The sequence below is a fragment of the Hibiscus syriacus genome, unplaced genomic scaffold, assembly GCF_006381635.1.
Source record: "Hibiscus syriacus cultivar Baekdansim isolate YM2019G1 unplaced genomic scaffold, ASM638163v2 tig00008957_pilon, whole genome shotgun sequence".
Taxonomy (NCBI): Eukaryota; Viridiplantae; Streptophyta; class Magnoliopsida; order Malvales; family Malvaceae; genus Hibiscus; species Hibiscus syriacus.
In genome coordinates, this window is record NW_024062178.1 from 220,290 (window position 1) to 231,827 (window position 11,538).

Sequence of the window (11,538 nt, forward strand, 5' to 3'; positions counted from 1 at the left end):
AAAGTTATTTGTTGACAGACAGTTGCCCCTTCGCTGTGAAGTTGAGCTTGTGTTGTCTCGAGTCCAATATCATTTGCTGTGAAGTTGAAATTGACTCTGAATGAAACTGAAAATTTGTTTGTTGACAGTCAGTCACCCCTTCGCTGTGAAGTTGAGCTTGTGTTATCTCGAGTCCAATATCATTCGCTGTGAAGTTGAATTTAACTCTGAATGAAACTGAAAAGCTATTTGTTGATAGTCAGTCGCCCCTTCGCTGTGAAGTTGAGCTTGTGTTGTCTCGAGTCCAATATCCTTCGCTGTGAAGTTGAAATTGACTCTGAATGAAACTGAAAAGTTATTTGTTGACAGTCAGTCGCCCCTTCGTTGTGAAGTTGAAATTGGCTCTGAATGAAACTGAAAAGTTGTTTGTTGACAGTCAGTCCCCCCTTCGCTGTAAAGTTGAGCTTGTGTTGTCTCGAGTCCAATATCATTCGCTGTGAAATTGACTCTAAATGAAACTGAAAAGTTGTTTGTTGACAGTCAACCGCCCCTTCGCTGTGAAGTTGAGCTTGTGTTGTCTCGAGTCCAATATCATTCGCTGTGAAGTTGAAATTGACTCTAAATGAAACTGAAAAGTTGTTTGTTGACAGTTAGTTTCCCCTTCGCTGTGAAGTTGAGCTTGTGTTGTCTCGAGTTCAATATCCTTCGATGTAAAGTTGAAATTGACTCTGAATGAAACTGAAAAGTTATTTGTTGACTGTCAGTCACCCTTTCGCTGTGAAGTTGAGCAACCACCATCAATTTCTGAATGCATTTTTTGAATCAATTATCTTTCATCTTGAAGTTGAAATTTGGCTCTAAAAGTTGTAAAAAAATATGTGTTCTAAAAATGATAAATGTGATGCTCTTAAGTGTGTCTAGGATGCATGCAACATGAATTAATTCTGTTTTATCACTTGGATGAAGCCGCATTTTTGTCTACTGGTCTTGTCGTTGGAATCGACCATGCCCCATTTCAAGCTTTGGCTTTACAGACCTTTCATATTTGAGACTGTTATGTTTGAAAATGTTTTTCTTCTTTTTCTTGTTTTAGGAGGAAAAAGGATAAAAATTCTGTAAAATATTGTTCGCAATTGAATCAAATTATAAACATGAGTTCAAAGTATATCAAAGGAATCAATAGCTCTTTTAATGCTTTCAGAGTTACAGCTCTTTGACAAATATTCAAATGGATGAGTTGGCTTTAGGTTGACCTAAGGTTTCAGCCATAAAAAGGTCATTTTTTTGTTATTGCAACGTGTTTTTTTTAGGTTGGCATTTTAATTGGGTGCGGACAAAATGACGCAACTAACATGATCAATTACTAGACCTTTTATTTCGGTCCTATGAAATCTTCCATTTGTTCAAGCCTCGTAAACTCCTCTAACAAAGGTAGTGCATAAATATCGGTCTAAAAATGAAATTCCCGAGTGCTCTTGTGAAGTTGACTATAACAGGTGTTCCTTAACTCCATTAGTCCATCATTACCAAAAATTTCTTGCTTAGATAAATTTGATTTAATTTTTCGTTATATGGCTAGCTGAATCCATAAAGCCGGGGCATTTAACCAATTGCTTTAGAGGGACAACTTAACATTATAATCAATTTTATCGAGTTAACTGAAGGGTTCATCTCATCACAAAGTCTTCGGCCGAACAATAGCAGTGGAGCAAACACCGAATTGCCAAGTGTTCTAGCAATGTCATGGTTTAAACGTAATCTACTCATAAGTCCAGGGCTTTCAAGTTTCCTCTATAACCAATTGCCTTAGTGGAATAGCTCAGCTTTACGGATTTAATTTCTTAAGTTTGTCAAGAAGAAACTGTTATAGTCTAGGTGTTGTTGAAAGTCAAGGAATCTCATTTTTAGAGTTCAATTTCCAAGCAACTGACCTAAACTAGACTTACCTACTCGACTATTCTATCTGTAAAGATAATGATCATCATTGAATGTCTTAAATAAAAAGTATAATAATGTCATATGCAAAAGGATGCCCTATGTTGTCCGCACCTTATGAAAGAAAAAATTTTATATTGGTTTATTGCAAGAGTAGGGTACGGTATTTGAGTGCATATTTTGGGTAAAGTCAAATTCCTTGTTTTAAATCATGTTACTTTGTCAAAGATCTGTAACTTTAAACCATTTACAGAGTTTCTTAATTCAGATGATATTCAAAGAATTGCAAGTTTACAAATGTGATTCATTGCTTAATGTCTTTAAAGTAACATAAATTTATTTAAAAGTCCTTAAAAAAACTTGAGAAAAATGAAAAACAAATTCAAATAGAATACCTCAAATGATGAAATGATCTTCCTCACTTGGATGCCCCCAAGTAGTTGAAGTCGATCCAGTTCTGGTTACGCATCTTCTGCACGACTCTCTTGAATGCGTAACAATTCTCTTCACAATGAGCATTCTCGTCATACCACTTGGGGTATGGGGACTTTATGGTTTCTACCAGGTATAGTGACACTACATGGGTGTCAAGAAGTTGCTGGTAAAGCTCTTTGTAGGTCATGGGAATAGAATCAAAATGTTCCCATTTTTTATGAGACATGTGAATGTAATAAAAAAGAAAAATAATACGAAATATGCAGGAATGCATGATACATGCAATGTTCGAGGCATTGATAAAAAATGTGTCTGTTATTAGAAATAATCCTTATTGGAGGTAAAAGTGTTTTATCTTTTAAGAGATAAAAATATCCTGACAGCTTCTGAGACGTTGACTAGTCTTCTGCCTTCGTCTGTCACTGGTTGAATAACATGTCGAACCGCTCTGGCTTCTCTGGATGAACCGTGCAAATGTTGAGTTGCTTTTTGTACTGGCCCTAGAAGTCTCGAATGATTGCATCTCTGGCATTTATATTTTGTTGAACCTGTTCCCAACGAATACATCATTGGAGCCCTTAATTGATAGGAACTATGTGAAGTTCATTTGTCTGTTTCTTGAATTCGTCAGCAAGGGTCTCCAATTTCAACTATCGTTTTGCCATTGTTGTATTTGAAGGGATTGCCTTCATCTTGCTCCTGCAACCTCTGCCAGTCAGTTCTTCAAAGATAGACTTTCATTGTGCTTGATGTAGACCCGGTTCATTCTAAGTCCTTTATGCAGAGTGATACACTCTTCAATTGTGGGCACCACGTCTTCTGGATTGAATGCGACACATAGTCTCCTTGTAAACTGTCCTCTGTATTTTCATTTCTTGTATTACAACCCCTTTGTCCATTAATGCAGATTATTCATGTTTAACAAACACATTTTTGGTGGATCAACGCCTCTTTTAAATGATGCAAGTGATGAAAATAAAATAAAATAAAATAAAAATGAAAAGAGTTAGTGAGGTGAAGATAATAAAAAATAATCATGAAAAATAAAAGTCCTACCCCACATGATGTTTACCACACATGCTTTAATTCCTACCCGGACATGATCTCTATCCCGTATGCTAATTTCAAACAAATCCTAACCGCATATTTGCCTAATTCGCATGCTTTGAACAGAAAGTAAGGCAGGAAACAAAGCAACCTAGGGTTTGGAATGAGGTTTTGGGGTGGGCTCTAATTCTCTGTACTCTCCCGGTTTAGCTTCTAAAAAAGGTATTCGAGTTCTCCTTACTGGTGCCTCCTTGGGCTTGCCAGACCCTTAGTCCTAAGCCTATCACAAGCTTATGTGGACTAAGTTAAACTCGAGAGGATACATTTCCTTATGCCCATACGGAAAATAAATTCACACGAAGACATAAGGTATATGTATCCCGAAGGTTACTTGCTAGGCCTATAAGGAGAATAAATTCCCACGAAGGCGTCGCTTTCGCCCCCACTTAAAAGGGTTCGGAGCTCGGGTATAGAGCTAAAGATGAAAATTTTGAAAAATATCTGAAATCATTAAAAAACGTTAGTACAACTATTTATTTAAAAAAATAATCAAAGATAAATAAAAAGAATCGAATAAATAAATTAAAATTTAAACTTGTAATTTTCGCTAAAAATACAACCGAAGATTAATTTCGGCCTGACTCACTTACCAGTCCCTAGTAGAGTCGCCAAGCTGTCGAAACCGTCTTTCGGTTGGGCCCCGAATTGAGCTTCGACTTGGATTAAATGAATTGGAGTCGCCACCGACCATTTAAAACGAATTTAGGTAGGTCGGACACCATCTTACCTGATATGCGTTGTACTAGAAACATGTCGGGTTTGGGAGTCGGTTACGGTCAAGGAAGGATTAACACCCTTGAACCGCCCTTTCGGTACCAATTAATTCATCGGTTGCCTTAATCGCGAAAATCAAAATTGAAATTTAAAAATTCAATTCGAATTAATTATCTTTGATCGATTGAAAGTATCTCTAAAAAGTCAAAAGTGTTTGATTATAAAAATGAAAAATAAACATGAGAAAAGAATAATAAAAAATATTAATATAATAATATTAATAATATATATATATATAACAATGTGAAAAGAAATAAAAAATAATAAAATTAGGAGAAAATAAAAAAAATATAAAGTAAATAAATAAAAAATGAAATAAAAAGAATAAATCAAAAGTTGTTACATCTCCCATGTTTTACGTGTAGAGAAATTGGATTTGAAATGAAAATGCTATGTCACTCCTCGTGCTTTTAGATACTGGCTTTGGATCCTCCACGCTTATTTTTTGTCTTTTTCTTCCCTCGGTTTTTTGCCAAATCGTTGCCCCTTCCTCTGATTTTGGTTCTACGTTTTTCTCGGTAATCTTTCATCTTGATGGTTGAGCCTATTTATAGTATAAAGAAACCTATTTTTAGCTCAGATTTAGAGTCTACTTAGACTCAAAATGCTTCGGTTTTAGTGTTTTAATAGGATTCAAATTCGTTGGTTTATTTTCTGAATCTCACTAAATCGGAGTTGAGTGTGGGCCTGCAAAAAAAATAATATATATATATATATATAATATTATAAAATGTTTTTGTAAACTCAGACAAAAACAGATGTCTACACTAAGATTTCAGGTGAACATGTAATTAACGAAAATATATTGTGTCGTCCGGGCGTCTTTCAGTAGACGACATATAATCTGAGCATCCTCCAACGGATACTGTAACAACCACGCTAGATCAAAAAATAATTCTCACTAACACTACACATTTTTTTTATTTCATCATAATATCTAGACAATTTTGCCCGAACAATATATTTCTAATTTTTTTTTTACTAAATGAGTTTTAAAAAACGAATTTATCCTCTACTGATTACATATTGTTATATTTATTTTTATTTAATAATTTATAATGTAACCCCCTAGACCCGACCTATGCGTTTCGACTAAGTCTAGTGGATCACATTATAATTATTAAAGACATTTTTCGCAACCGTTATTCCATCAATATAAAATCACATTATAAAATCTGATATTTTAAAATAAGGTCCATGTCACCAAAATAAAGTCAACTTGCCAGATAAAAACATTACAATCTGATTTACTTCAAGAGATATGTTGATCCTCCAAGTGCTCGAACCAAGGTATCTACCCAATAGTATCTGAAAGGGGGAAAACATTTTCAAAAGGTGAGCTAGGCTCAGTGTGTCCCAACATTTCCATAAAATCACAATAGGTACAAATCATAGTCCAGTAATCTCATAAATTCGTAAAAGAGTTTAACTTTTTGAAAATCATAGTTTAAACCCTTTTCTGGTACACCATCAGTAGTTCCCAAAATTATTTTCCATATAGCTTACTTTATGCACATAGCAAAAAGAAAGCCGACTTAAGGATAGGCTCTGAAGCTTGTATCCTTAAGCCCAAGTCAATAAGTCCATATAGCTTACCCTAAGCACACAGCAAAGGAAAGCCGACCTAATGAAACATCTTGGGGCCCTCAAGAGTCACATTAGGCCCAGTTAGCTTGATCAGAGCTATTCCATCGTATTTCAATTCCAAAATTCAATTGCACCGTGACATAAATTCCATAAATCCAAAAACATGGTAATCATATACCATTTCAAAACAAAAATTAGATAGCAGCCATATTCCATAAATTGTCACATTAAATTGGTGCATCCATAAAACAATAGCCAATGAATTCGGTGTACCACGTATTAAAACCAATAAAACAGTTCAATAACAAGTAGGGAACACACCTCGACAATAGATTCAAATAACAAATCTACTGATTGTTGGTTTCACCACGCTCTGCTACAGTTTTCGAACGGGTGAATACTGGCACACGTGGTTTAACTGATCTAGAAGAGCTGGGTCAAGCTGTCGAATGATCCGGAGAGTCTCTTGTACCTTCAAACAATAATATTTATCAGTCTCAAATCTTATTTAATTGTTCAAAGCTAAACTTCTTAAGTATATACGCATTTTTCGGGTTTGACTATCAATTTGAGGTATTTCGAGTCTGAATTTGGCCAAACGGATTGCGGAATCGGAATCAGGGCGTCGAAAAACATAAAGTATGACTTTTCGAAAATTCAAATTCTTGGTCAAAGTCAAAGTCAACCACTTTGACCGTAGATTTGGAGACCTTCGGATTCGAATTTGACAAAATGGACCACGGAAACGGATTCGGCACGTCGAAAACTATCAGGATAGGTATACTCGGAAAAGATTAACGGTCGTTTAATGCTCGGTCAAAGCCATTTTAAGTTTTGGTCAAAGAAAGTCAACGGTCAACGGTCGGGTCGGGTCAACGGTCGGGTCGGGTCAACGATCGGGTCAGACTGGTCAAACCGGTTCTGAAAATCCCGGAAAAATCCCGGTCAGACCGGTCAACGTGTGGCGCGTGAGGCATCCTCCGGGGCCCTAAAAATCCCGGAAAAATTTCTAAAAATTATTTTGAGCGATTTCAAGATACTTACAACGATCGGTTCAAATTTTTTAACGGCGGAGAGCTCGATTTCAAATCGGCCGAATCTTTGACTGCACCATCTCCTCACGCGCCGCCGTCTACGGCGGACAAGGTTGACACCGGTGAACTCGGAACGGCACAAGGAACACGATGGTGTGGGAGGTGTCGTAAACGGAGCAACGATCAGCGGTGAATTTAAGATTTCCTCGGCGATAGAGCTAACAAAACCGTCGCTACTTTGACTGGAAATTCCTGACGTTTGGCCACGTTTCGCTTCAATTAATTTGAAGGGTTTGTTCCTCGCTCGATGATGAACACAACGGTGGGTTTAAAACGATGATCGGAATTTGGACGGCGTCGGAATCGGAGTTGGAAACTGCGTATGGGAAAGGAAAATTGGGAGCATTTTGGTTCTGAAAATCAGAACCAAATGTACGCTTATAATCAAAGCTGCCGACAGATTTAGGGTAAATTCAAGGCTTGGTCCTTGGATTTCCTTCACTTCTAAAATAGCCTATAAACTCTCATAAATTTTGATTTAGTCACCAACAATTTACCAATTTTCACAATTAACCTCTAAAATTTCAATTAAATATTATTTTGTAAATATTTGGGTTGTTACAATTCTCCCCCTCTACAAGAAATTTCGTCCTCGAAATTTACCTTATGAGAATAGTTGAGGAAACTGAGCCTCCATTGACTCCAATGTCTCCCAAGTAGCTTCTGAGGGGCCTCGATTACTCCACTGAACTTTGACCATTGGAATTCGTCTATTCCGAAGAACTCGTTCATCTCTCTCCAAGATCTGAATGGGCTCCTCTTCATATGACAAATCAGGTCTCAACTCTACTTCTTCAACCTGAATAATGTGACCTGGATCTGGACGGTATCTCCTCAACATTGATACATGAAAGACATCATGAATACGACTTAGCTCAGAAGGCAACTCAAGCTGATATGCAACAGGTCCTACCCTCTTCAAGATACGAAATGGTCCAATAAATCTTGGACTCAATTTACCCTTATGCCCGAATCTCAATACTTTCTTCCAGGGTGAAAATTTCAAAAAGACCCGATCTCCCACTTCAAACTGTATATCCTTCTTTCTTTGATCTGCATAAGATTTCTACCTATCAAATGCCTCTTTCAGACGGTCACGGATTAATCTGACTGTGTCCTCCGTCTCTCGCACTAACTCAGGTCCCAACGTTTTCCTATCACGCAACTCAGTCCAACAGATCGGAGTGCGACATTTACGCCCATAGAGCGCTTCATAGGGTGCCATACAAATGCTGGTCTGATAACTGTTATTGTAAGCAAATTCAGCCAACGGCAAAAAGTTCTCCCAACTACCATGAAAATCGATTACGCAACCCCGCAACATATCCTCCAGAATCTGAATTACTCTCTCAGATTGACCATCAGTTTGTGGATGAAAGGATGTACTATAATCCAATCTTGTTCCCAAAGCCGTATGTAACGCCTTCCAAAATCTCGAAGTAAATCTCGGATCTCGATCAGAAATAATAGACAATGGAACACCATGCAATCTGACAATCCCTGAAATATACAATCTTGCCAGCTTATCCAAAGTATAATTTACTCGCACCGGAATGAAGTGAGATGACTTTGTAAGTCTGTCAACAATCACCCAAACTGAATCTTTTTTCGAAGGAGTCATCGGCAAGCCAGTAACAAAATCCATAGTAATACGCTCCCACTTCCATTCAGGAATCTTGATAGGCTGTAACAAACCTGATGGATGTTGATGTTCTGCCTTAACTTGCTGACAAGTCAAACACCTAGCCACAAAGTCAGATATGTCTTTCTTCATACCAATCCAATAATACCTCTCTCTCAAATTCCGGTACATCTTATCTCCTCCGGGGTGCATAGCATATGGACTACTATGAGCCTCAGTAAGGATAGTCTGCCTCAACTCAGCATCATCAGGCACACAATATCTACCTTTAAAGCATAAAACTTCATCCTGATCAATTGTGTAATCTGTGTTTGTCCCCTGCTCTACTTGCTCAAAGATGGAAAGCAAGGAGCTATCAAGGGGTTGCTTAGCTTTGATCTCATCAACCAAGGTCGGCTTAACTTGCAATTCTGCTAACAAAGTGCCATCGTCATATAAATTCATCTTGGTCATTAAAGACCTCAACTCTGATACCGTCTTTCGACTCAAAGCATATGCTACAATGTTAGCTTTACCAGGGTGGTAATCAATCACACAATCATAATCCTTTAGGAGCTCTAACCAGCGACGCTGTCTCAAATTAAGTTCCTTCTGGGTCAGAAGATACTTTAAGCTCTTATGATCTGTGAAAATGTAACACTTCTCTCCATAAAGATAGTGTCTCCAAATCTTCAAGGCAAAAATTACTGCTGCCAACTCTAAATCATGAGTAGGATAGTTACTCTCATGCGGCCGCAGCTGACGGTATGCATAAGCCACCACCTTACTTTCCTGCATTAAAACACAACCAAGTCCTGAATGTGAAGCATCACTATACACTGTAAAATCCTTCCCAGACTCTGGTTGAATCAACACCGATGCTTGAGTCAAAACCGCCTTTAATTTCTCAAAGCTCTCATGTTGTGCCACGCCCCAGTCAAACAGCACATTCTTCCTTAACAACTTTGTCAAAGGAGAAGCAATGATCGAGAAGCCCTCAACAAAACGTCGATAATAACCAGCCAATCCCAAGAAACTGTGGATTTCAGATACGTTCTTAGGTCGTTTCCAATTCATAATAGCCTCTAACTTGCTGGGATCAACCTGAACACCTCGCGCAGAAATAATATACCCCAGAAATGACACTTCTTGAAGCCAAAACTCACACTAGCTTAGTTTGGCATATAGACGATGCTCTCTCAAAGTCCGCAGAACGATCTTCAAATGCTCGTCATGCTCTGCCTCAGTACGAGAATAGATCAGAATATCGTCAATGAAGACCACCACAAATTGATCCAAATATGGTTGGAACACCCGATTCATCAAATCCATAAAAGCTACAGGAGTGTTCATCAAACCAAAAGACATCACTAAAAATTCATAATGACCATATCTAGTGCGAATGGCCGTTTTTGCAACATCAGATCCTTTAACTTTCAATTGATAATACCCTGAACGAAGATCAATCTTAGAGAATACAGTAGCTCCTCGCAATTGATCAAATAAGTCATCAATCCTGGGTAATGGGTATTTATTCTTGACCGTCATCTTGTTCAATTTCCGATAGTCAATACATAATCTTAGCGACCCATCCTTCTTTTTCACGAATAGAACTGGAGCTCCCCATGGTGAAGTACTATGTCGGATAAATCCTCGATCGAATAATTCTTGCAATTGGACTTTCAACTCCTTAAGTTCCTTTGGAGCCATACGATAAGGTGCCATAGAAATAGGTGAAGATCCTGGATAAGTCTCAATCTCGAACTCTACCTCTCTATCAGGAGGTACCCAGGCAACTCCTCCGGAAAAACATCAGGAAACTCGCTAACTGTACGAATCTCCTCGATCGTGGACAATGCACCTTTGGTGTTCAAAATACAAGCAATGAAGGTCTCATATCCCTTCCGGATCATATGATCAATTTCCATCGCTGAAACTATATTGGAGAGATAACCACGCCGTTCACCAATTAACACAACAGTCCGACCATCTGAAGTCTTCAGAGTAGCCCGCTTGTATTCGCAATCTAGCTTTACCTTGTGTTTATTCAACCAATCCATTCCAAGAATTAGATCGAACTCCCCTAAAGGAAGTTCCATAAGATCAGCGAGAAAAATTTCTCCTTGAACCTCGAGAGGACAACGCCGAAATACTTTATTCACTAATATCGCTTGTCCTACTGGACTTGTAACTGTAACAGTATTTTCAGTGTTCTCGATCGGAATCTGAAGGTTTCGAGATACTTAGCTCGATACATAGGAGTGAGTGGAGCCATTGTCCAATAATGCAAAGTATGGGGTAGAATAAATAGTAAATGTACCTGCAATAACCTCAGGCTCATCTCTGTCATCACGACATCTAGTTGCATAAACTAAAGCTGGCTGTCTAGCCTCAGAAGCTGTTGGCCCTCTATTTTGCTAAGGTCGGGCTCTACTGTCTGTCCTGGACGCTGATCCTCGAGTCTTTCCTTGACTACGATCTCTAATTGGGGTCTGTACTGTAGTCTACGAACGCACATGAGTTTGGGTAGTGGTCTGCTCAAACGAAACTAACTGAGGACAATCCCTCCGATAATGACCACTAGATCCACACTGATAGCAAAGACCCATCTTCTTACGACACTCTCCTGAGTGCTGTTTACCACAATACTCACAAAGGGGCCCATTATAATACGACGAGGAACCGCCTCGACTGATAGCTAAAGGTGAGGATGCTGCAGGCCTGAAACGTGTATTGCTTCTCTGAGGGGCTGAAGTACGAGTCCTCTTTCCGGACTGTGCTGATAACTCCATCGGGCCTGAAAATTTCTTAGATCGATCTTGATCAACACGCTCTCTACCAGAAGCTAAAACCTCCACCTCTTCCGCATCTTTGGCTCTGCCCACCAGCACATCAAATATCTCATTCTGATGGGTTACAACTTGCCTACGCAGCTCGTATCTGAGTCCAAGGGCAAATTTACGACATCGATCTCTCTCCGTAGGTACCATACTGAATCCATACTTC